Source organism: Cricetulus griseus, chromosome 4 (genome assembly GCF_003668045.3).
Source record: "Cricetulus griseus strain 17A/GY chromosome 4, alternate assembly CriGri-PICRH-1.0, whole genome shotgun sequence".
NCBI lineage: Eukaryota > Metazoa > Chordata > Mammalia > Rodentia > Cricetidae > Cricetulus > Cricetulus griseus.
Window position 1 is genome coordinate 98,768,705 of NC_048597.1, and position 26,911 is coordinate 98,795,615.

The 26,911-nt window shown below is 46.7% G+C and overlaps 1 long non-coding RNA gene across 1 annotated transcript; it reads left to right on the forward strand.

Moving 5' to 3' along the window:
- Positions 1-19,810: 19,810 nt before the first annotated feature.
- On the forward strand, positions 19,811-22,147 carry LOC118238764. The gene is made up of 3 exons (XR_004769835.1): positions 19,811-19,959; positions 20,300-20,381; positions 21,394-22,147. It is a non-coding gene; the product is annotated as an uncharacterized LOC118238764 (long non-coding RNA).
- The last annotated feature ends 4,764 nt before the right edge of the window (positions 22,148-26,911 follow it).

Here is a 26,911-nt window from a genome sequence, read left to right on the forward strand (position 1 = left end):
TAGGAATAACACCTCCAAATTCAGAAGAAAAAGACCAAGGTTCAGAGAGTTCAAAGGCAAGCTGCCTAAACTCACAGAGTTTGGAAGTGGGAGATTGAGGTTGAAAAGAAGTCTGTCTAGCCAGAGTTTTGATCCTGATAATAGTGTTAGGTATGGGTTCCATTATGTAGAGCAGCCCCCAAATCCAATCAGAAAGTGGTTGCTTACTCTTATGACATCCATGCCACTATGACATCAGTGGAAATATGTTGTTGGGCCAGTCATTACTGTAGCTCACAAGGTTTTCACAAATGGGAAATATCGATAGTGACTTTTCTCCCCTGGTTGTGTTCGTAGCACCAGACTGTGTCATTATATACAAGACCATACGAGACCAAGCCAAACAAAATCCCATTCTGGATAGGGGAATTGGGCATCAAGGTCCACCCCTAACTGAGGAGCTGTTGGCAACTGATGGCTGCTTGGAGAGGGAGAGCCATTTTATTTTAAGGGTATGGCCCCTGGTGGGTTGACTACGGCTACACACCCTAGTGTATGGCTAGCATACACTAAAATTGATGGACAAAAATAATTGTTTTTGAAAGGACAACAGGTAGGTAGGGGAGGGGGTCTGGGAGAATTTGGAGGAAGGGAGTGACTATGATCAAAATACATTGTATGACCTTTTCAAAGAACTAATAAAAAGTTTTAAGAAAAACAAGCCTGACTCTTCAAGACCAGGATCCATAACCACTATACTGCTTGAAAAAAAACCACATAATATGTTTTATACTTGGTCTTAAAAAATTAAACTTACTGGGAGAAAGAAATTACAGATGGTATCTGTCACTACATAATTACAGAAATGTCACATATCTGTTGTCTGCAGCCTGCATGATCAACAGAGTCCCTTGAGCCATAGGATTTGAGCACATGATCCTTTCAGTATTCCTGTTTTTTTTTTTCAGTTGGAGAAACTGAGTCTCAGGCTCCATGAGGAGCCCTTGGGTGTAGCTGGGATCATCACTCAGGCTTGAGACATCTCTGTCAGGGTTTTATTGAGCAGAGCTGCCTGCCGCCATATGCATTTAAATAATGAGCAAGGATCAATACCTGCCTCTGTCCACACTCCCTCAGTGATGGCCTAAGAAGGGCATGCCAGCTCTACCATGGAGCTTCAGCATGCAGCCCTAGCACATTACAGCCTTGCTATAGCTAAATTTTGCCCATCAAGAACCACGAGCGATATTGAGAGGGGTGGCAGGAAGGTCGAAGAGAATTCACTGGGATCTAAATCTTGAATGCTGGTGAGATAATGTGGCTGCGTTTCCATAAACAGACACGCATCCATCACTGAACATTGGCTCAGCCCTGAGCAGAAACCCATGGTGGCATGGTGGTTCTCAGAAGCCTGGCAGCTCTGGGGTCAAGTTTTATGTCTGCCGCTTACTAGTTACAAGAGTCCATGAAAGTCCCTTCATTCTCTTGTCTCCTTCTATTTATCACTCTTCATCCTTTCCCTCCCTTTCCAGCCCCCATCCATCCTCCCCTTTCTCTTCTAGTTCTCTCGCCTTTCCTCCATCTACGTAACCCAATATATCTAGGTGCAACACAAAAAACAAATTTCATAAAGTGTGTTAACACGTTTGTATGCATATCCCCCCACACCATAATCAAGATATAGCTCCCACAATATTCCCTTGTACTGCTGTTCTACTCACACTTCCACAAAGAGCTCATTCTATACCTTGATGTCTATCTTCTATTGATTAGTTTTGCCTGCTCTTGAAAATTCACATAAATGGATCCATTTGGAGTATCCGTTTTTATGCCTGGCTTCTTTAATGTAACACAATATCCAGGAGATTCACCCATGTCTAGTTGGGTGGGCATCATTTATTTTTGATTCTCACATACTTTATTGCTTGGTCATACCAGGATGTGGTAACTCTAACCCATCCTCTCCAAATGTGTGTGTGCGCCATGCTGCATGCTCTTAGGAACACAGGCGCTGTGGACTTTGTGTATTTGTCCCTGTGTCACATATACCATCATTTTTGGTGTTTGTAGAGCATGGAGAGGAGATGATGGGAGCTTGGCTTCTGTTCTTAGAGCCTCAGTTTCTTCACTGAGAAACGGGAGTATCATGCCACTTTCCCCTCAGTGTCGCAGCTTGGCCCAATGAACAGATGTTCTAACATGCAACAACTTTGAGACTATAGAGCGCCATTTGCCCTACTTCCAGACCCATTCTGACTCTATTTCCCTGCACAGTGTAGCTGGGTGGGACAGACTGGGTATTGTTAGTGGCTGTGACAAAAATGCCCAGAAAAAGCAACTTAAGAAACAAAGGACTTATTTGGGCCCATAGTTTGAGTCAGTCACAGTGGGGAAGTCACGACAGCAGTGTGAGACAGCTGGTCACATGGCAGCCACAGGGAGGTGAATGCTAGTGTTCAGCTTTCTTTTTTAAAAGTTCAATCTGGGATCCCAGATAATGGGTTGGTGCCGCCCACAATTAGGGTGGATCTCCCCACCTCAATTAACCCAAATTGACAGAACCAACCATCACAGCATCACCACCTGAGCTTTACTGAGGAAGCATGGGTATGGTACTCACTACAGAGATGCTGTCTTAGTTAGGGTCTACTGCTGTGATGAAACACCATGACCAAAAGCAAGGTGGAGGAAAGGGTTTATTCAGCTTACACTTCTGCATCATAGTCCATCCCTGAAGGAAGTCAGGACTGGAACTCAAACACTGCAGGAACCTGGAGGCAGGAGCTGATACAGAGGCCATGGAGGGGTGCTGCTTACTGGCTTGCTCCTCATGGCTTGCTTGCTCAGCCTGCTTTCTTATAGAAACCAGGACCCCCAGCCCAGGGGCTGGCACCACCTACAATGTGCTGGGTCTTCCCCACCAGTCATTAATTTTAAAAAAAATGCCCTACAGGCTTGCCCAGTCTTAAGGAGTCATTTTCTCAATAGAGGTTCCCCTCTCTTTGATGACTCTAGCTTGTGTCAAGTTGGCATAAAACAAGCCAACACAGGTGCCAAGTTGAAAGTGGGCTTCTACCAAGACTCACCCAGGGGCACTTTCTCCTTAGCCACTTGCTTAATTTCATCTGGCTAAAGAGCAAGACAGGGATGGCCTTCAGACAACAGTCTCCAGAGGACTCCTTTGTCTGTTGGCATTCTTTGTTTGAAATCTCCAACCCTCAGAACCCTCAGATGAACTTCTGAGGGTGGGAGTAACGAGGCTTCAAATGGAAGAGTTTTCACAAATGTGAAGGGCCCTGACGGCCTCAAGAAGGCACCAGGTTCAGAGGAGAGTATGTGAGAATCCCGAGCCCCTTCTCTGCCTCCAGGGTGAAGCATTGCTTGTCTGAACAGGATCTTGGGTGGATCCTGAAGGGACTGTTATAGGAGCCAGAAGCCCATGTCAGTAATACCATAAATCAAGGGTAATTGTAAAGGGGCTTTGTGCTTGGGCTGCTGTGACTCTCTCTCTCTCTCTCTCTCTCTCTCTCTCTCTCTCTCTCTCTCTCTCTCTCTCTCTCTCTCTCTCTCACCTCCCTCCAGGCATAATGAGCTGTAGACACATGGTAGATGGTATCCAGAGCCACTCACCTTCTGAATATAATGGGCTGGTATTTCATCTCCAAAAGTAGTGTGTTGGGCTTGGAATGTTTTCTTTCCTTCTCTGGGACCCAAGGATTATTGGATTATGAAGCAAAGGGCTTTTGCTGGCTTTGCTGGCTGATGTTTGGATCCTGGAAGACAATGGTAGCTGAAGTGTGTAGAATCTTCCAGATTTAACTGTATTAGGCACAAGTGTTAGATCACTGTTCTGCTTAGCCTCAGTTGTCAACTTGACACAACCTAGAGCCAACTGAAAGGAGAGCTGCAGTTGAAGAATTGTCGCCATCAGATTGGCTTGCATGCCTGTGTAGGGTGGTTTTGATTGTTAAATTGTTAATGTATTTGGAAGGGCTCATCCCATGGCAGGCAGCATCATCCGTGGGGAGATGGTCCTGAACTGTATAAGAAAGCTAGATAAGCCTGCCAGTGAGCCAGCCAGCAAGCAGCACCTTCCCTGGCTCCTGTTGCACCTCTTTGACTATGAGGAGAGTTCCTTGGCGGGAGGTGAAGCCATGTGGAATAGCAAGCTAGAAAGCGCTTGAGTTCCAGCTCTTTCAGAACTCAAACTTTGAGGTCATACTCCTCATTGAAAGGCACCTTTTTACCAGCTGACGGTATTACCAAATAACAGCTTTTAAAGACTTCTTTATTCTGTTGCACTTGCGTGTATGTGTATGAGCCTGAATTCATTTATGTGCACTGGATGTGTGCAGATGCCCAAGGACACAAAGACCTCCTGGAACTGGAGTCATGGGTGACTGTGAACTACCTGATATGGATGCTGAGAACCAAATTCAGATTTGCTTCTCTCTGTTTCCTAAGGTTACAAAGCCCAGCTCCAACACAGGGTGTTGGCTTCTTTCCCATGGATATTTATCTTCATTCTCTGGATCTGAGGAGATCTCTTCCTTCAAGAAGATGGAAGGATCACCCACATCCTGAGCTCACCTCAAACTAACAACACCTTTGCAAATGAAGAGTTGATTGCTGACATGTATGGTCCCAGGTTTGAGTGCAGTGGTATGGAAATGAACCCTTACTGTTTAGAAAAGGCTGTGCTAAGGAGGACACAGATTTAGGTGCTATGTAGGTAAGAAGGGCAAGATCAGCTTTCATGAAGAAGAAATGACGATAGATGCAATGTGGGGTGGAACCAAGACTCCACATGGACCACTTTGTCTAAAGCTACAGAACAGGCTGCAGGGATGTGTGCCAGGCTTTTCTTTTGGGGCCACCAACCAGCTCCCAAATCATGACACGGAGACTTATTATTAGTTTTGAATGCTCGGTCTTAGCTTAGGCTTGTGCCCGACTAGCTCTTTTAACGTAAATGACACTGTTTCTCTTTATCTAACCTTCTGCCTCAGGTCTTATTACCTTTTCTTTCCTTCTGTATATCTTACTTTCACTGCTTCTCATATCTGTTTGTCTGGTGTCTGCCTGGTTTCTTGTCCTGGGCGTGTTCCTTATTCTCTCCTCTCTTCTCTCCTTCCTCCTGAGCTCCATACATCACTGTCTTTGGGAGCATGAAGTCTGTGGGCACAGACACTGAAGTTTTAATCCACATCACTGAGAGTCTTTCTTGAACTTCAAGCCCATCTTCCTGCACCTGCATAGATACTGGCACTTGGATGCCTTTCAGGCACTGGGGGTTTTAAAGTCTAAAATGCAATTTCTTTCTTTCTTTTTTTTTTTTTCTATTACTTGATCTAAATTTTCCTTCCCGTAATGCTCTGTAGTTAGACACTTAGGGGCCTTCTTCTCCTATCCTTCCTTCTCCTCTCCTTCCTTCTCCTCTCCTCTCCTCTCTCCTCTCCTCTCCCTCTCCCCTCCTTCTCCTCTCTCTCCTCCCTCTCCTCTCCCTCCTCCCTCTCTCTCTCCTCCTCTTCTCTCCTTCCTCTCCTCTCCCTTCTCCTCTCTCCCTCCTCTCCTCTCCTCTCCTCTCCCCTCCTCTCCTCTCCTCTACCCTCCCCTCCCCTCCTCTTCTCTTCTCTCTCTCTCCCTCTGATTCCTTGTATGTACCCCTGGTTATTGCTTTCCTTTCCATATTTCTTTTTATCTGACATGAAACCACAGACATCCCTCAACAGCAAGAGGCTTAAATTATCCCTGGAGAAACCTGCCATTCTAGGGAGAGGAATCTGCTTGCTCTCACCATCCATCTTGGCCTCAGCAAAGTGTCCCCAACCACCATGATTCATCCCACTAAACCCAAGGGATTGGAGGTACTGGGAGGAAAAGGCTGAATAGAGAAGGAAAGAAAGGGGTTCCTGACTTAAAGTCCCACCAGAAATTATCTACACAAGTCCCCAAAGCTGGAGAGTCATAAAAGGAACCTATGTTCCCTGTCACTATCTGAGTAAGAGGGAATCAAGTAACCAGTGGCCTGGAGAACACATGGAAGCTGTGAATGCTATTTGTCTGTCTGTCTGTCTGTCTGTCTGTCTGTCTGTCTATCATCTATCTAGCTTCTAATCTATCATCTATCTATCAATCATCTATTTATCTGCCTATATGTTATGGCTGTAATGATGGTTATGGTAGTGATGGCTGTGGTGATAGTGGTTGTGGTAGAGGTAATGATGGAGACTGTGGCTGTGATGGTTCCAGTAGAGTGATGACAGCGGTGGAGGTAACCATGGTCGTTATGGTGGCTATGGTAGAGGTGGTGATGTTTGTGGTGGAAGTAATCATGATCATGATGGTAGTTGTGGTGAAGATAATAGTGGTTTGGTGGTGACAGTGAGGGTTGTGTCGTTGGTGGTGGTGGTTGTGGTGGAGGTGATCATGGTAATGGAGGTGACAAGTGGTGGTGGCAATGATGGTGATGGCCATTATTTCATGGGCATGTGTCTCCCAGACACTTGATTGGATTAATATAACCAAATTCATGAGAATCTGGTAGAACCATACATCTTCATAAAACTTACACAAGGCTGAAAGAGAAGCCACTTTCTGGCTGGGTGACATTTCCTAAGGCAAAGAGGGCACTTGAGACACAGTTTTTCAGACTCCAGACACCTGCCTGTTCTCACCCTGCTGGAAGACATACTTCCAAATGACCTTTCCCATCCAGCCTTATCAACTTTCAGCCTCTGTTTCCCCATTGGTCAAATAATGCTGAGTCTTGCAGCAATTATAAGCTAATAAAATAATGTGTGCAGACTGCATAGCATAATCTGGACATAAACTATGCACCAGGCCTTGGCATCTGCCACATAAAAATGCACCTCCCAAAGGACCCTATCATAGGACTGCACAAAAGAAGGCAGAGAAGATAAAAGGAATTTGCAACAGTAGTTACGTCAGCTGGGTCCCAAAGATGCTAAGTGCTGTGCCAACCATTGCATCACTTAACCCTGAGGTCAAAAAGTGGAAGCAGGACTGTGTGCTGGTTGTTTTTTGTCTACTTGACACAAAGTCACCTGGGCAAAAGGAACCTCAATGATACTGCTTCCATCAGATTGGCCTGTGGGGTGTTTTCTTGTTTAATGACTAGTTTGGCAGTGGTGGTGAAGGAAGAGTACAGGACCACTTGCTGGTCCAGCCATTGGGGTGATGGCAAGACCCCAGTGAGGCAGGGGCTCACACAGCTGGCAATCTGGTGAGGGGCTCACAGCGATGCATCTCTACCTGAGTCCACCTTTCACTTGACTCTTCCATGTATTCATCCAGTCGTCCCGTCCCCCCCCCCCCCCGCTTACTTGAGATAGAACTCAGGACCTCACATGTGCTAGGCAAGTGCTTGACAATTGAGTCATACCTGCAGTCTTAAAGGTTCCTGCCCACGTGTGTGTGTGTGTGTGTGTGTGTGTGTGTGTGTGTGTGTGTGTGTGTGTGTGTGTGCATGTGGGGGGGGCTGGGCCAAGCTGGGGTGCCTTGGCAAGGGTGTTTACAGAGGAGCCATCAGAGGAGCCATCTCCTCCACCCTGAGAGGAACATACTGTTTACACCTTTGGGGCTGCAGGGACCCCATTTCAAATGGATTAGCCATCTACAAAAGAACACTGAAATAAAGTCTGTGCTTGATCTCCAAGGAATGGCAAAGAGAGAGCACAAGCAACTTCTCCCAAATGCACTCTGCTTGGCTTCCCTAGGCAGCCGTGTCTGGCAGCTTCTAATTTGGAGACAAAACTCTTAAGGAAATTTAGGGTACTCACACGCTCCCTCAGCAGCCTGGTGGATTCCCAGGGTGTATGCACATTCTGGCTGGGACCTCCTGGCATGGTTTGGCAAGGAGGCTGAAGGCTCAGGGAACTGAGGGAGGAAGGGCCCTTGAACCTTTTTTTGGGGGGGTGCTGTCCTGTTGTGTATTTGCCGAGCCTGCAACAAGTCTGAGGGAAGTGGGTTGGCAGGCTAATTACCTCCCTGGTAATTACAACCAGTCATGGAGGAAGACGGAGCATGCCAAATGGTGGTCCTGCCAGCTGGAAGAGGCCCTCCAGTGCAGGATTTGTGGCTGGCTGTGCAACTCGGCACTTACGTTTTGGCTGTGTGCTTGAGAATGCACAACTTCGCCATCTCTGTTTTTATTTTTCTTTCTCCTTTCTGTCTCCAATTTCAGCTTCAGAATGGGGAGGACCTGCTTGTGAAACTCCCCTGGATTTTGAATCTGGACCCTTCTCGGGTATGTGGAGGAGCAGGGAGTGGCATGAGCCTTGTTCTCCCTTCTCTGTGTGGAGGACACTGTGGCTAGTAGTTATGAATGAAATAAAGGTACCCACAAGGTGGACTGACACATACGAACACCTTTGGCATGCAGGAGTTGCTCTGGGGCTACTTGGCGTGTATGATTGGTGGGGTCTTGTTGCTTCCCCATTAGGTAGTCAATTGTGACACAGTATTACAAGGCCTCACGGGATGGCTGGGTGGAGAGCTGAGTATTAGGGAGGAGGATAGGGACTTTGGGAGAAATGTTTCCTATTTCACCTAATTTCAGTGGGTAAGAGACAAGTCCAGGTGAGGACAGCCACTTGGAGGCATAACCAGGTTTTCTGACACTTGGGCCAGAGCCCCTGCCTCGTCTCTCTTGCTTTATTTTTTCCATGTCTGTGAAGGTTCTAGGCCCCACTTGGAATCCTCCCTTCCTGGGTTTAGGTGCCTGGAGGGAAACAGGTGTGGCAATCACTCTTGATCCTGTCAAAAGAAAGAGTCCAACACTCCCACATTGCCATGGACTGAGGAGTCTCGGGATTGAACAATATTCAAGACTAGAAATGGAGCTGAGGGTGTGACTCAGTGGTCAAGTGCTCACCTAGTATGCCAAGGCCCTGGGTTTTATTCCTAGCACTGGAAAAAAACAAACAAACAAACAGAAAACGAGCCATTGTGGCCACCATAGCCCCCTATGACTTGGTAAAGTCAGTGACATGAGCCCTTTAGGGCTATCATCCATTGTGGGGCTTTGGGTGGGGCTAATGTGGGGTCACATCTGAGTGACTTATCAGAGGATGACACTGGGCATGTGACCCACTTCTCTTCATCTGTGAGTTGGGGTTGATGCCTATGTCTCAGAGAGCTGGACTGTGACAATGTTTGAAAGACACCTAGCACTGGGGTCTCTGATGAAACATGGCATTGAGCCCCTAGCTGCATCTTTCTCCCTATAACCATAGTTAGTGACAGAGTCAAAGTTCTTGTCTTCAGCTGGCTTCTGGCTGATTTTGTTGGGCACAGCTGCTTTCTCAGTGTTATTTCCTGGGGTTACAATACCCCTTGTAGGGAACAACAACACCTCCTGAGGAGAACCTCTGATGTGCTTATATTTTAATGAGACTGTTGTCTATATCCAGATGTGTGCATGTGTGTGTTTTACATGTGTGTATATGGATGCATGTGTGTATGTATGTATGCACATTTGTGTATGCATGTTTGTATATCTATGCATGTATATGTAGTGTATATGTGTATGTATGTGTTCATATGTCTAGTATATGTATGTAGTGTGTGTATGTTTGTATATTTGTGTATACAGTATGTATGTATATATGTTTGTATGTCTGTGTATATGTATGTGTGTGTATGAGTGTGTATATGTGCTTGTATGTGTCTGTGTGTGTGTGTATGTGTGAGGCATACACTACCTGCCATGGATAAGGTTTGCTGCCCTTTGTAAATTCCCCATCAGTCAGGGTGATGGACTGGGTGGCTTAATTGGCATAGGATAGGAAGACTCGGGCCATTCAAAAGGAGGCATGACCAGCACGTTCTTGCAGCCACTTGAAGTTCAGCTCCCTGGCTGCTCAGAGGAAGATGGTCTGCTGACTCTGTACAACTCAGAATGACCTTGAACTCTTCCTGGATCCTTCCAGGCCTGGCTTGTGTCCATCTCCCTGACTTCATCTCCATCCCCACCTCCCCAGGCTCACTCTGAAAGCAGTGGCGCTTTCTCTCTCTCTCTCTCTCTCTCTCTCTCTCTCTCTCTCTCTCTCTCTCTCTCTCTCTCTCTCTCTCCTCTCTCTGCTTTGACGGGCTATATCTGTTCCCACCTCTGGCCCTTAGCACCAGCTACTTCCTCTGTAAGACTGCCCATCCAGAATTCTTTTCATAGCTGATCTTTCCGATTGCTACTCAATGCCCTTGCCTCAGAGAAGCCTCTCGGGCTAACCCTATTTCAGGAAAGTCCCCAATACCTCAGATGCTGCCTATCATATTGAATTAATTCATCTGCATTTTAGAAGATGGTATCTCAGCACGCATGATGTGAAATCTCACTTGTTCATGGCCTCAGCTCCTAACTTAGGACAGGAACCTTGCATGTCTTACTCGCAGGCAGAGCTCCAGTGGCTTGGGAGATGCTAGGCATTCAGTAAGTGTTCCTTAGAGAAATAGAGTCATGAGGATCCACTGCATGTGAGAGCTAAGGAGATGATTGGAGCAGAAAGAAAATCCAGAGACAAAATCTAGTTACGAAAAGCATGTACTGATGCTGAGTACCAGAGTTAGCGTGGTTGACAGACAAGGACATTGTGAAAGACCTGGAGCAGGGTGAGCTGGAGCTCTAAGTTTTCCTGCAGGAGATGATATCTGAGTCAGAAATCAAGGATGCACAGAAAGGACTGGAGAGAAGGCTCGGTGGTTAAGAGCGCTTGTGGCTCTTGCAGAGGACCTGAGTTCAGCTCTGTGCATGTTGGGCAAAGCTTTGGGACTTGAATCTCTCACAGAATTTAACAGGTTCACATGGCAAAGCAAGAGCAGGGAGCTACAGGGAACTGGGCTTAAACCTACCATTGAGTAGCCCCAGGATTGTATCTGTCGGCTGTTGCTGTTTAACAAACTGCCCCAGATCTTTGTGGAAATTACAGGAACCACTTAGCTCATGAACCCATGAATACTGTACTGATTTCGGGCAGACACTAGAACCTTTCATGTGTTGGTAGACAGTTTCTGGGTCAGTCTGGGGTGGCTTGGCTATGATGGTTCAAAACTGCAGCTCACTTTCACACCATGGTGTCTCTGCAAGCTTTCTAAGTCTGTGACTTACTCTGATGGTCAAAGTGAATACAAGGGTCAGTTCCGGTTCAGGAGGTTGAGAAGGTTCACTTCTCAATGGGAGCTAGCTCCAATGCATCTAGGGAAATGACCAAAGATTTCTGAGCCTTCTGGAGTCTGAGCTAAGGTGTATGAGAGTGTCCACAAAGTTACCACGCTGAGTCATCACCATCATGGCTTCAGCATCTGTTACCATGGTGATCATTACAAAGTGTACAAGTAGACATATACAGAGGCAAAAAGAATTGGGACATGATTAAGATACAGATTAAAGGCTGGGAGTTGGTGGTGCACACCTCTAATCCCAGCACTCGGGAGGCAGAGACAGGCAGATCTCTGTGAGTTCAAGGCCAGCCTGGTCTCCAGAGCGAGCGCCAGGATAGGCTCCAAAGCCACAGTGAAACCCTGTCTCAAAAAAAAAAAAAAAAAAAAAAAAAAAGATCCAGATTAAGCCATTTGGATCTGTTGCAGGCTTCCATTTCTTGTCTGTAAAATGGGCTTGCAGCTTCCTGCCCATCCCACTGTCATGAAAGTCCTTCGGGAATCCAGGAAACAATTCAACACAACGTCGTATTGTTTAGCACCACTGTGTGCCATGTTGTTTTGGGCCTCTAGACTATGATGAGTCAGGAAAAAAAAAATAGAACTCTTTGGGGTTTATAGGCAGAAAAGAATTGACAGGTGCTCTGTGAGGCAGACCTGTGTAACTCTAATGTAAATGTAGATGACGGAAGTTAGCACATGCCTACTATCTCCTGAGGGGTTCCAAAATTTGGGGTCTGTACTAAACATGGGAGTCAGCCTCATACAGCAGCCAGAGTGCATCCTCTGCCTGGCAGGCAGCTTCACCTCTCGGAGCCTCAGTGTTCTTCTCTTTAAAATGGAATTAGTATTAGTGATGACCCTATGGGTTGGCTGTGGAGGCTGGAGGTCTAGTCTAGGACATAGGCTGATTACAACCATGAAGTCATGTGATGGCTCATCCCCATTGCCTTTTTCTATTGCTGTCTTAGCTGTTGTTCAGGGAAAGGGACCAATATGAGGACCCAAGAGCAGGGTCACCTTAGATGAGTGGTTCTCAACCTATGGGTTATGACCCCTTGCCCAAACCTCTATCTCCAAAATCATTTCCATGACAGTTCACAGCAGTGGCACAATTACTGTTATGAATTACAAAATTACCACAATAAGTTTACAAAATCACCAAAAATAACTTTATGGCTTGGGGTCACTAGAATGTGAGGAACTATAATAAAGGGTTACAGCATTAGGCAGGTTGAGATCCATTGCCTTAGATCCTGCCCAACCGCCACCAGGGGAGTGGATGTTGAGTTATAAAATCAGAGAACCTGGCAGAAGGTGTCTGCTGCCCAGAGTGACCAGCAAGGGGTTTGCATCTAACTTTTTCTGCAATTCTGGGGATTCGTCAATGATCACAGGTATTCTTCTGTTGTTCTCACAGCTGTCTGTACTTCTGGGGTCTTTGTGGATACTGTTTCCTCATCAGTGAAGTTGGAACTGTTTGGTCCTCTGCCAGGGTGTAGGAAGAACACAACAACTTAATATATGGGCTCACACTGTCAAGCCAAACATGTCCTGGGTACCTGGCTAGCTGCAAAAGTTTTCCCAAACTGTCTTGTTTAATCCCACAGCCGACCTAGAGGGTCATCACTAATACTGATTCCATTTTACAGAGAGGAACACTGAGGCTCCAAGAGGTTAAGGATGAAAGTTACCTGTAGAAAGGATATGAGTCAGGGAAATGTGGGTGGCTTCTAGGGCTGAGGAGGACCCCAATTCTACACCCACAAGTTATCAACTTCTGCCACAGACATGCAAACACTGGGAAATAGGCCCAGCTGTATGCTCTCTATAGCCGTGAGAGACCGTGGGCAGAGACAGCCTGCTTGGTTCTGTGGGGAGAGCTTAGATGCTAACCATGGGCTGTTGTTAGCCTCCTAGGCCTTAGTGGTTTGTTATACAGAGGCAGAGGGGGCCCTCAGCTAGTGCTCTGGCCTTCCATTGCTTAGGATTCACTTAATGAAATTCTGGTCCTGAGTTCCAAGAACTGCCACCTAACAGCTCTCTCTCTGTCTCTCTGTCTCTCTGTCTCTCTGTCTCTCTGTCTCTCTGTCTCTCTGTCTCTCTGTCTCTCTCTCTCTCTCTGTCTCTCTCTCTCCCCCTCTTTTTTTCTCTTGATAGGGGGATCTCTACCTCCTAGGCTGACCCCACATGCATCCCTCTGTGTCCTGTTTCTCACACTCTTTGGTTCTTGTTTTCTTCATTTCCAAGATGGTGCTGAATAGAAATAGCTCATAGGATGGTGTTACATGAGGTCAGGTGACCAACTAGCACCAGTAAAGAATCAGAAAAGACATGGGATCTTAAAATGTCACAGTGCTGTGTAATGACGGTTGGAAAGCTGCCCATTTTACAAATGGGGAAACTGAGGACTACCAGCAATCAGTGGCTTCCCTGAGGTCCTACCTATGTTGAGGGTCTTGACGCTGCCTTTTTCCTTCAGGGAGCTTCATAGACTGCTCATGACTGGTCCATCTATAGGATTCATCTTGGCCTGATAGTCTCCTGTATCATTTCTCTTTGCCACCTTTCCTATCTATCTATCTATCTATCTATCTATCTATCTATCTATCTATCTATCTATCTATCTATCTATCTATCTATCTATCTGGTCTCGCACTTGGCCTAGAGCTTACCTATTAGGCTAGACTGGCCAGCCAGAGAGCATCTACCTTCCTAGGTCTAGGATTACAAACTTGCCTGTTTCATTTGGGTCCTGGGGATCGAAGCAAAGTCTTCATGCTTGTGTGGTAATCATTTGACCACCTGAACCCTCTCTCAGCCCTCTTTTTATTTTTCATTTTGAGACAAGTTTTCACCCTGTAGCCGAAGATGTCCTTGCACTTGGAATCCTTCCCAGTGCCTGGGGTTAGAGGCCTGCACCACCAGGTCCAGTGATTGGGGCACCTTTGGTCCAACCTCAGATCATTGTCCCCTGTTCTTGTAGGAAGCTGATACAGCACATATCTCACTGTGCTGTCCAGCTGTCCCTTCCATGTGGCTCTGTCTTGCCTCTGTGTCTTGACTTGTTCTGTCCATGGTCTGGATAATTCCTTCCCCATTTGCCTGCCCCCCATGATCCAGTCTTTCTGATTTGCCCCACTCTGGGCTGCCTCTTCTCAGAGCTTAAGTGCCCTCTCCGATACTAGTCTACTATGGAGATTATCACAGCTGCCTAACATCCAGGAACCAATGTTAGTGTTTCCGAATCTGCAGGTCTTAGCTCCATGTGCTTATGATTAGAGCTGTGATCGGGGTACCAGAGAGCCACCCCTCCCACACCACAGGACTTCAGAGGTCAGCAAAATCTAGACCTACTTATATCTTGGACTTCTCGGAGCCTAAAGAGGCATTTGTAGTGCCCATTGCATGTAGACTCTGTTGCTAGGAGATACACAACAAACAGAATCTTACAGAAGTCCAAACCTGGGACCCTTGGAGGCATTAGGCTCTCTCTTGTCTTTATGCTCTTTTCACAGTCAGGTCCTCATCCAGTGTTTGTTGAGTGAATTACTAACTGTTTCCATGGATGAAGCTAGCAACACAATGCAAGGACTGCCCAACATCACCTAAGCTCCTCAAGTTAGGATCCATCTTGTATCCCGCCCCTCCTTACCAAAGGCAGGCACATAGTCGGTCCTCAAGTCAGGATCCACCTTTTATCCTGCTCTCCCCTCCCCACCAAGGGCTAACACATAGTAGGCCCTCAAGTTAGGGTCCCCCTTGTATCCTGCCTGCCCCTCCCCACCAAGGGCTGGCACATAGTAGGTCCTCAGATCCCACTTGCCCTTGATCAAGTCACCCAAGCTTTACAGAGAAAAGTTGCCCAGCCTTTGTCCCCCAGGGCCTGTTTTCCATTCCGTTCCAACCCCCCCTCCCGCCCCAACCTCTGCTGAGTTCTTTTCGCTTCTGTGGTTGGAAGCCAGTTTCTGAACATTGTGCAAACACGGTTTTGTGTGGTTAAAATGCATTTTAAAAATGTCACTAATTACTCAATAGCCTGTGACCACTCTTTCAGGGTTATAATTGGTCTGTCATGTAAATAGCTAATTAGGGGCCTTGAAGAATGGGGCAGATGGGAGGCCTGCCCAAGGCGCTCTGACTATTTCTTTCTTTTTAAGCCCCCATGGGAGACCCCAGGGTCCTTTCGTCATTGGCTGGAGGAGGAGGATGGACATTCTCAGGCTGTAGTAAGGACTCAAGTCCTCTGACCTCCAGGATAGGCCAGGGCCGGCACATATCCACACTCAAGGAATTCTCAGGCCACCAAGTTTAATGGGAAACAACTGTCCGGCCCCTCCACCCACTCTGGTGCCCAACATAGCGTACTCCTTTCCAATCCAGACGGCTCACATATGTGACCGGCAGTATTCCAGCTGGCCTTTCTCCTTGGGTAGCTGGGCTGTTCTGGTTTTGTCCCTCCCTGAGAGCATCCACAGTTGGTTCTGAGGATGCAGAGCTCACCTTAAAGCACTCCACAGAACCCATCCTACATCTGCTTCCCTTCTTCTTGGTGTCTTAAAAGACAGGATGGTCTTTTGTTTGCTCTAGCAAAAAAACACAAGTTTTGGAGCTGGCCACCAAGCCTGACAACCCAAGTTCGATCCCCAGGACTTACATGCTGGAAGAAGAGAACCAACTGTCTGTCCTCTAGCCTCTTCATGCATGCCATGGAACTATGAGTGCATTTAAAGTGCATGGGTGTGTGCTCATGCACACAAGCAACTGCATAAATAAATGCAATTAAAAACAAACACACAGCTTTTCACCCAAAGCAAGACTAGAGATACCATCTTCTTTCTGCTTCCCTGGTTATATGTGTGTGTGTGTGTTGTGTGCATGTTGTATGTATGTGTATATGTTGTGTGTGTGTGGTACCTGTGTGGTTGTATGTGTGACTGTGTGTGGTATGTGTGTGTGGTGTGTGAGTGTTTGTGTGTGTGTGTGTGTGTGTGTGTGTGTGTGTGTGTATGTGTGTGTGCATGAATGTTCATTCCATTATCAGGTGTTTGGAGGTGAGAAGCACCTTGGTGGGTTCCAGTTCTCTCCTTCCACCATATGAGGCTCAAGAATCAAACTTAGGTGGCAGGTACTTTTACCCACTGAGCCATTTTGCCAGCTGATAATTTTCTTAATGCTTGGAGTTCTTTCTCTCTCTTAAAAAATAATTTGGGGAGCTGGAGAGATGGCTCAGGGTTTAAGAGCACTGGCTGCTCTTCCAAAGGTCCTGGGTTCAATTCCCAGCACCCACATGGCAGCTTATAAGTGTCTGCAACGGCAGCTCCAGTGGATCCACAGCGCCCTCTTCTGGCTTCCCTGGGCACCAGGCATGCACATGGTACACAGACATACATGCAGGCAAAACACCCATAAACATAAAAATAATGAAACAATTAAAATTTTAACCTAAATTCATTTCTATTATAATTTTTCCTTAAACTTCCAGTTCCCTCCTACAACTCTCCCCACATTCTTCTCAGCATGTCTCCTCCCAACTTCATGTCTTTTTTGTTGATAACTCCCCGAGTCCAGTTCATGTTGCCAATATGTGCATGAGTGTGGGGCCATCCCCTGGAGCAGGGGTGATCTGCCAGTGGGCACATCCTAAAATATAATTCTCTCTGTCCAGCCAATAGCTCCTTGGTAAGGGGTGGACCTGGAGAGCCCCTCCTCTATCTAGGCTGCCATTCTCTTTTTGAAGGGTTCTTGGAATTACTAAGCTTAAGCTGGGAACATTTTAAAAATCTGGATTCATAGTATTACTATTATTATTTTGGGGGGTTGTTTTTGCTAAGATGTATTCCATATGGTGTCTTGAGGTTTCCCTTCAGTTTCATCACGGGGGAACAACATATATTCATTCATGCATTCACCATCTATTGAACACCTACTCACCTCTAGTCTTGCCTGCTTGTTTTCCAGGTAGAATAATGCAGACTTCCCAGCTGGGAGTCAGAATTCACAAGGAGTTGAGGTTATGATTCGTTTCTCCTTGGCCTCCGACCTCCCCAGAGAGCTCTTGACTCTTTGGAGGAGGAGCCCTGTGGCCTGGTATTTTCAAGGAGCAAGTCAGAACCCTGCATCCAGGAGACAGAGGGAGAAAGCACTGCCTCTCCAGCCCCGTGGAGTGGATGCTTAGGTGTCCACCGGACCATTAAGTTCTTGGCCTCCTCACTCCCACTTCTCCCTGACAAAGCTTTTACACTGGGCATGAGTGCCCATAAATAACAGACCAACCTATAAATAAATACAGCTGGAAGCCCACAAAAGCCCCTGACAAATGCTGTTTATTTAATTTCTCAAGTGTGGTCCATTTGGGTGCAAGAAGAAGGGCGGCTAAGCTTTAACTAGGCCAGCGTACTGCTGAGGCTTGCCTTTCCTTTGGAGAGGCCATCTTGTCCTCTCCCTGACATTTTGTTGGCTTTGTGCAACAGCTGAGCTGTCTGAAGCCAGGGATCGGTGACAAAGGAGGAGTTTTCAGACCTTTCCCAAAGAGGCTTACTCACCTGTGGGAAAGACAAGTCCCCATCATTGCAGCCTGGCTGGCATCTAGCCAGGATGATCTATGATCTATGTGTGTGGAAAGATGGAAAGCATCCTAAGCTCTTTAGTGAGATGGGGATGGGGGACATTGATGGGCAGCAGTGTGGAACCAGCGTAGCCCTCCTTCTGTAAAGGGGCTAAGCTATGACCTATTTCAGAAACAGGTCTGTAGTTGGTCACCTGTTTCCTGCCTCAAGGCCTATGCAAGTATCCTGCTTAAAAATGCCTGTCTCCTCACTTTCCTACAACCAACTCTTTCCCAGTCTTCCAATAGCAGCTCATCTGCTGCTCTCCTGGGATGTCTTCTCTGCTTGACAACAAGGGACCGTCCCCTTTGTTATGTGATCTTGCAGCATCCCAGGCGATTCCTTTAAAATTCCTTTTACCATTTCAATGAAATTATCTGCTCTGCAGCTACTGGTTGATCATTTGTCTAGTTCACCTAGTCTCCATCCTGGTCCTAGATCTGAGCCACTATCACCTCTCACCCGAGCTTCCCCAGACTCCACTCCCGTGGCCTCTGCTTATCAAGGCAGCCTGAGAGGAAGTTTGGAAATGTTAGTCACACCTGGTGTGTCCTCTGCTTGGGACCTCTCAGGTGCTGCCGTCTCACTACCAATGAGAGAAAGAGAGACCTACCTGTGGCTTGCTAGGTTCTGAGAGACCTGAACCCATGAACTCTCTGTTCTTGTTTCCAGCCACACCCTTCTTGATCATTCTGTCTCATGCATACTGCTCTTCCTGAGGGTTCTCGAAGAGTCTATGCACAATCCTGCTGGTCACCCAAATAGTGAAGGGCTCATACCTTATATTCCCAAGATCCTATTCCATCAGCATCTGGTCCACTGCCCTTTGATCACCTTCCCAGAAGCCCTCACCATGTGCTGTTCCCACCCATCATCTTCACATCATAGACCACGCATTTAAGCAGTTCACTATCGACCCTCTCCTGGGAAGCATGCAAACTCCGAAAAGACAGTGTCTTGTGTTTCTCTACCCCTTTCTTCCCACTGCCTAGACAAACTCCTAACACATAGAGGATGTTCCATGAGAATTTCTGGCTCATGCGAATGTCATACTTCAACCAATGCAAAACCTCTGTTGGGTTTGACCAACTTGCAAGATTGTTGAAGTTGGATGGCTTCTGCTGCTTGTGGTTAACCAGTGGTTGTTTGTCCACCTTTGTTTTATTTATTTATATATTTCTCTCCTCCAGCTAAGGGCAAACATTCTCCAGCCAGGGTCTTGGAGATTCATGGTGAAATGTGGTTAGGAATTGAGGGTATCCTCCCTTCCTCAAATGAAACAGGACAGGACTAGTATAGCTAGAACACTGGGCAAGAGGAGGAAGGATTGCCAGATGAAATCAGACAATCTGAATCATTGCTCCCAGGAAGCTATGATTTCTTTGAGGCTAGAGAGATAGCAGAATTGGTAAAGTTTTACCTTGCAAGCGTAAGAAGTCAGATTTGATCGCTGAAACCCACATTATGACATTATAATCACAGTGCCAGTGAGCTAGGGACAGACAGATCTTTGGGGCTTGCTGGCCTGTCATCCAAACCTAGTTAGTGAGCCTAAAGCAGTGAGAGACCTTGTCTGTAAAAACAAGGTGGACAGAGCTGGAGGAATGACACCCAAAGCTGTCCTCTGACCTCCGTACACGTGTGCATGCGCACACGAGTATATTAATTACCCCCTCCCCACCAAGAACACATACACTCAAGTGGGCACATGCACATTTAATTTGGTCCTTTGGCAGGCGACTGATAAAAGGCATCTTATTCCCGGATGGCAGCTGTGTGCTATTTGTTAGTTGAGGGATGCTTCAGTCTGGCAGCTCTGTGTCTGCTATGAGGCCATATGTTGACCAGGAGATGTGTCTCTACTTGGAAAGCCATATATGTTCACAGTAAATGTTGCTTGGCTTTGCATGTGGTCCCCGGATGGACCTCAGGGTCAAAAGAGCATTGAGGTGTCTCACACAGCTCTGGCTCTTTGCTTGACCTGAATAATGCATGCATTTTCCTGCTTCTCCAATGCTTTAGGACTCTGATTTATGGCTGTGAACGCGCCCCTGCACTTGCCCTGGCTTTTGATAATGACCTATCATGAATTATCCACAAAACTGAATGCTAGATGAGCTAATTAGGCATTAACCTTACATTAGAGATCAACCACACGATTGGACCCTTCACAGCTACTAAGTGCCGGCAAGGCGTGGTAAGTATTGGAGGGGAAGAGTAAAATGGCTAAGGGTGGGAAGCCAGGAAGATAGGAGAGGTGTGAGCCTGCCTGGAGGGGGAAGCGAGCAGGGTGCAGGCAAAAACAGTGCCACCAACTGGGGACTAAATGTTTAGACACCTAAGGCTATGGAGGACATTTCTCATTGAAGCCACCAGTCCTCACTATCAACTTGACTGGATTTTGACCCACCTAGGAAACTCAGACATACTTTTGGGTGTGGTCATGAGGGAAATGCCCCTGAATGTAAGTGACCCCCATCTCAGGAACAGGAGGGCTAGATGGAAAAAAAAAGAGCTGAATCTCTACTTCCTCACAGACCAACCACACTGTGATCTGCTGTGTTCCACCACACTGTGGTGACCTGAGAGTGAGAAACTCCCATCGGCTGTGTCCATCAGGTAATTAATTTGGTGAGGAAAAAAAGAGCCTGCCTCTCAATTCCCTTTGCAGACTCTGTCGGGCTGGAGGTGTGTTGTCTCAAGAGCTGAGACACACAAATAGTGCAAATTAGGTTGCTTTGAGTTTTATTAAAATTGAAAATAAATCCACATTCAAGGCAAGTGGTGGCTAAACTTCACTTTGCAAAAAATTTGCTGCGGTTTTCAGACTTTTCAAGACTGCTTCTGGGGAAAGCACATTTGAAACCACCAAATTACTCTCATCAGACTTTCCTTTTTTATTTTTATTTATTTTTAGTCCTAAATGAGTGAAGGCTTTGGGGGCACAAATAGAGTGTGTTAGTGAGGAAGCTTGGGATGAAGCCAGTTGTGGCCCTCTCAGGTGTGTGTGTGTGTGTGTGTGTGTGTGTGGATTGTTATTACTCATATTCTGTGTGCTTCTAGAAATGGCTTTTCATACAGGACTTGGATAAGGGCCCCATGGCAGAGTAGTAAGAGGGGAGGGTTTAGCAGCCAGGATTTTCCCACCTCTATCCTTCCCTCTGAACTAACATAATTGCATCCCAACTAGACTCTATTTCCTTCCTTCCTTCTTTTCTTTTCTTTCTTTCTTTCTTTCTTTCTTTCTTTCTTTCTTTCTTTCTTTTTTTTTTTTGAGACAGGATTTCTCTGTGTAGCTTTGTAGACAAGGTTGGCCTTGAACTCATAGAGATCCACCTGCCTTTGCTGGGCCTAAAGGCATGTGCCACCACTGCCCGGCTTTGACTCTATTTTCAAATCCTTTGATTTTGCTTTTCTTTCCTCATCTTCCTCCTCCTCCTCCTCCTCCTCCTCCTCCTCCTCCTCCTCCTCCTCCTTTTCCTCCTTTTTTTTTTTCTGTGTGCGTGGGGGGGGGAGAGCACTTGTACTGTGAGCATGTGCAAGCATGAATATAGAGGCCAAAGGTCAACCTGCTGTGTCATTCCTCAGGAGCTATCTTCTTTGACTTTTTTTTTTTTTTTTTTTTTGACAGAGTCTCCCACTAAACTTACCAATCAGGACTTACTGGTAACATGAGGTTGGCTGGTCAGTGAGCTCCAGGATCATCTTGTCTCTACCTCCTCATTGCTGGGCTCATAAGCATGTGTCTACTTTTTTTTTTAATGGATTCTGGAGATTCCAAGTCAGGCCCTCCTGTTTGTGCAGCAAGCATTTTATGACTGAGCTCTCTCCACAGCCCCACTTTTATCTCTCGGCTTTTCGGAAAATGATACAGCATGAGCTTGAGAGACCACACTGTAACTTAGGTGAAGCATGCAAGCCAGTGGACAGGAGCCGGTCCATTGCTGTGAACCCCCTCCCCCATGTCTATCTCCAGAACTTCCCATCTCTCCACACTGCAGCAGTAGGTCTCTATGAAATCACAACTCCCAGAACTACCCTCCCCCAAGCCCTTGGTGAGCTACCATCCTGCTTTCTGTTTCTGGGAAATTGACCATTCTAGGTGTCCCATGCAAGTAGAATCATACACCATTGATATTCCCATGCCTGGCTTCTCTTAGCACATCGCTATCAAGGCTTATCTATAGCTGTGTGTACAATGATTCCCTTCCCTTTGAAAGGCTGCATAGTATCCCCTTATGTTCTGCTCACCCACAGACCGACATCTGAGCTGTTTTGTCATCTTGGCTGTTGTGAGCAGGGCTGTAGTAAATGTGGGTGTGTGGTGGTAGTTCCTATGCCTCTACTGTCTTCTCCAGATAAGGAACTAAAGCTTCCAAAATAGGTTCTGGAACCGACCCAGCTGCCTCTAGCTCTGCCCTTTTGGCCAACATCAAGGTCAATTGGTCCCATCCTTCAGCTACTGCTCTAGACAGCAGGTGCTGTCTATTAGCTTGGTACCTATTTCTAGAGTCAATGGGACAAAGGGGACAGAATAAGGAAAAGGTTCGTCCCTTAAGACAGTGTAGAGAGCTAGGACATGGTGGCACACAACTTGAGGTCAGTACAAACCCTCGTCCTTACCAGCCTCAGCTACCATGTCTGGAAAAGAAATCAATGCCTATTTTGCTCCAAGGATAGCTTAAGAATGGGAAGAAACAGGCTGTAATAAGGGCAGACACACAGATGTGTCAGCAGACAGCTGCATCCCCATTCTTTTCTCAGGACCACAGAAATTGGGGCTATGAAGTCTTCCATTGTGGTTTCAGGGGAGGAAGTATTGCTGTCTCCAGTGGGGATTTGCTTCAGGAAATGGTGGTGGAATGCAAGGTAGGGAAGACCTTTTTCATGGTTCCCCACCCTGGGAGACATGGTCAGCTCCCAGGACCTGCTGTTTGGTACTAAGACAGCCCATGGGCATCTTACATCTGGGATGCTGTCTTGGAGTCTGTGAGCAAGTTCAGCTGTTCTCTGTTTTGCACTCCCTGTCTTTTGAAGCAGTGTGAGCATGTGGGCTGTCTTCTGCCTGGTTCAGGGAACTTGCCATGAAGTAGTAGCTCTTTCTGGAAGCAGAGGGTAGAAAGTCCCAGCTCTCATGTCCTGGTAAAAATAGAACTTAGTCTCTGTGGCGTGTGTGTGTGTGTGTGTGTGTGTGTGTGTGTGTGTGTGTCTGTGTACATGGGTGTACATGCATGCACATGTGTGGAGGCTATAGGTCAATGTGGTGTGCCTTCCTCAATCATTCACTTATTTTTGAGGCAGGGTCTCTCATTGAACCTGAAGCTCAACTATTGGCCCAAATGGCTGTCCAGAGAGCTCCAGGATCCTCCTGTCTCCACTTCCCCAGCACTGGAATTACAGGTGCCTGCCCTTGTGCTCAGTTTTCACATGGGATCTGGGGATTGGTCTCATACTCACACCAAGCCCTGCTCTCAGCCCCTCCTTTTCTAGATTTTTAAGGTATGTACTTTTGTTACATCCAAGATGGAGAGACTCTGAGCCCATCTCTTTTTAAGCATTAAGAGGGCATGGTCTTGTCTCTGTGACTTAGCTGACAGATAATCCCTAAGGCCCACCAAGATAGTCAGTTTAACTTTAGGTGTGAGGATACAGTGGCCAGTGTCTGTTGATTTTCTGATACCCAGATATTTCAGGAAAAAGAGAGACAAATCATACACCATCCACTCTTCAATGGGATGACTGAAGGAGGCACAGACTCCTTGGGGACCAAGAGAAAAGGGGCCTTAAAAACAGGGAAGCAGACTGAAAAGATGGTTCAATAGTTCCCACTGTTCTCATAGAGGACCTGAGTTTGGTTCCTAGCATCCACCATGGACAGCTCACAATCTCCTGTAACTCAAGCTCCAGGGGATCTGACTCCCTCTTCTGGCCTCTATGGGCACTTCAGTCAAGGGCACATGCACACACATAAACATAGAACAAAGTCTTAAACAAAAGGAAAGTGTCTTGGAGAAAGAGATATAAACTCTCTTCCAGGAGCCTAAATAATGCTAACAGAGTGCTTTATATAGAAACATAGCACCTGATGTATTGGTAGCTCAGTGTTCAGAGGCAGAGGCAGAGGCAGGAGGATCACAAATTTAAGGCTGCAACAGAAACACCTCTCTCAAAACAGACAGGAGAAAGGCTTGAGGTGTGTCTGTCACTAGAGTACTGGCTTGACAAAGTCCTGTGTTCTATGCTCAGCACTTCCCCAGCCATCCCATAGAAAAAAAATTGGAGTGCCAGAGAGAAGAAATAGAATGACATGAGGAAACCTGGGTAGGAATAGGAATATAGGTTTTTGAGAATTAATAGCAGTTTTGTTTCGCTGGGCAGGGAAGCCACAGAGGACAGGGAAGAGGCATTCAAGGAGAAACAAGGTCTCCCTAAGACTGTCCCCCTCAATAGGCCACAGACTTGGGGTTCCATCTGAAGACTATGGAAGCTACTGGGGAGTTTTTGAAAGAGAAAGAACCTGGGCAGGCAGCATGAGGATGGCCCCCTCAGCTGCCACTTCACAGCAGAGCAGGGATGCCAGGTACCCTTGAAAGACAAAACTGGGTCCCATTTTGGGGGTAACAGAAATGTGAGGTGTGAAGTACATCTTCAACCAACTCACTGTCTCATGTCTTTATGAAGCACCAGCGATATACTTTTACTTGGTGCAGTCTGCCATGAGAGGAGTCCATCCCAGGTAGCTGATACAGACATGAGCGGGTGCCCTAGTTGAGACAGCCTGGCCAAAAGGGAGGAAAAATAGATGTGAAGATGCAGGCATGAGTTAGGGGGCGGGGAGGAGAGGTCAGTAGGGTCTGGGCTTGGCACGAAGATTTATAACATCCCGCTCTCGCCCCTGCCTCCCCCTCGCCCACTCCTTTCTCTCTCTGGCGGCACGTTCTAGAGACACACATTATCTCTATTAATACCAGCCACAAGGTCGTTACTCAGCCACCAACTTTTCCTCCAGCATAAATATTTATACAGCACTGACCTGTGGCTGCCGCGTTTGCCTTTTATTTGATTCCTGCCGCCTCTTGTGCCGTGCTCGTCTGTCGGCTAACGTGTTTAGCTCCACTGTCTGGAACCTTCGGAGCCAGCCAAGTCTCTGAGAATGGCTGGGTGGGGGGTTGGGGGAGAGGTGGAGGAGGAGGAAGAGGAGGAGGAGATGGCACCACTTTGCAATACGCCAGGGAACCCAAGATGTGAACTGGCTGCTTCATACCAGGCAGCAAAAGCAATAGGGCAAGGGCTGACAATGGGGGGCTCTTTTCTCTCTCAAAACCACAACCCTTCGTAGCCCCTAACTCCAGGTCAGAACATAAAGAATCTGAATCTTAAAACCCTACATTTTAATAACCTCCTCACAATGGGGACAGAACACAATGTCACCAGGATACTTATTCCTGGAAAATATACAGAGCAAGAAATTTCTGTGGGTCCCTATTTGATATCCTTCCCAAAAGGAATGAGCCATAGGACACTGCCTCCTACCCCATTTGGATCTCTATATGATGGTTTCAATCACATATGGTGTGTGTGTATGCGCACGCACATGCGTACATGTGTGTATGAGCACATGTGCACATGCATAGGTATGTAAAAGTCAAGATGGAAATATTTTCATGTTGAATTGATAGTGGCATCAATGACAGAATCAACAGCACCAACAAGCATTATGTGGGCAGTGCTCCATAGATTCCTGGTTGTTTTCATATAATTCTCACTAGGATTTGGGGACAGAGATTCAAGAATGCCACTTAGCCCCCAGCTGGCAAGTGGAAGAGACCTCAGACCCAGAACCAACTCTAAAAGCAGGGCTCATCAAAATAACATACTGAGTGTCTGTTGGGTGCTGGGAATTGAATATGCACAGATGGATTTATTTTTAAAGCCCCCATCAAATAGCCCAGCGAAGGAGGAAGACAACATTGGCTTCATTTTTGGAAAGGAGAATCCAGAGGAAAGTGGTATTGCTAAGTCAATATAGTAAATACATCACCAGCCAGGCTTAGAGACCTGATGTGTCTGGCTCTTCCCCAGCTCCAGGAGCCTGGCCACACTGCTGACAACATTCTGGAAGAAATGCTCCCTAAAAAGCAAGGTTACATCTGTTAGTGAAACACAGAGTGAGTCTCTCAGTCTCTCCTTGGTTTTTTTTTCTCATGTTTTTGGCAACTTCCTAAGGAAAATTGCATCTGTTTCCCAAAGGTGAAATGAGGATACTATGTTCTCTCTCTCTCTCTCTCTCTCTCTCTCTCTCTCTCTCTCTCTCTCTCTCTCTCTCTCTCTCTCTTTCTCTCTCTCTCCCCAAATGGATTGGATATGAGGCCAAGGTAAGGGCTATAGACCCTGCTCAGAGATGCTGTGTGCTGGAGTCTTGGTGATGCCGGTATGATGGGCATGCAGAATGGTGGAAGCCGTTCTCCATTCTGGTTTCCACTGGGCAACCCCTGAATCTCATCCTCCTGCCCTGCATCCCTGCCAAGCCCCATGCACCCACTGTTGTCCCTGAAGGGTAGGGGTTTATTGTTTCAAGCTTAGCCTCAAACCTGATACAGTATTTATAGCATGGATGAATGAATGGATGATGAATAAATGAACAAACGGTGCAATCTCTTAGAAGCAACTGAATATTGATGAAAAACCAAAAATCTGAAAGATCCTAAGGGGTCTTCATTGGAGTATGAAAGGTGTTGACCCAGGGCACAGCCATAGATGGTGGGATGTGTGGTCAGAACCAAGCCTCTTCCTTCGATGAGTAGGTGTGAGACTTTCTTTTATTTCTACATGATACAAGGAGGGGCAGACAGTATGGAGAGCTGAAGCAGAGGTGAGGCAGGGAGAAGGGATAGACTGATAGAGTGGCAAGGCAGGAGTGATGCATGGAGGCCAGAACAATAGTTAGCTATCCTGAACTTAGGTCACAACTTCACTGGGACTAGCTCTGTGTCCAGTATGCAAAGCAGTTCGATCTCTCTGGGCCTCAGTTTCCTGTGAGAAACCGGACTAGTCATAGTACCTATTTAGTTCAGATATTACATGGATTATGTGCATATGGCTAACATATAAAATCATCAGCACCATGTGTAGTAGGGAACACATGGTCA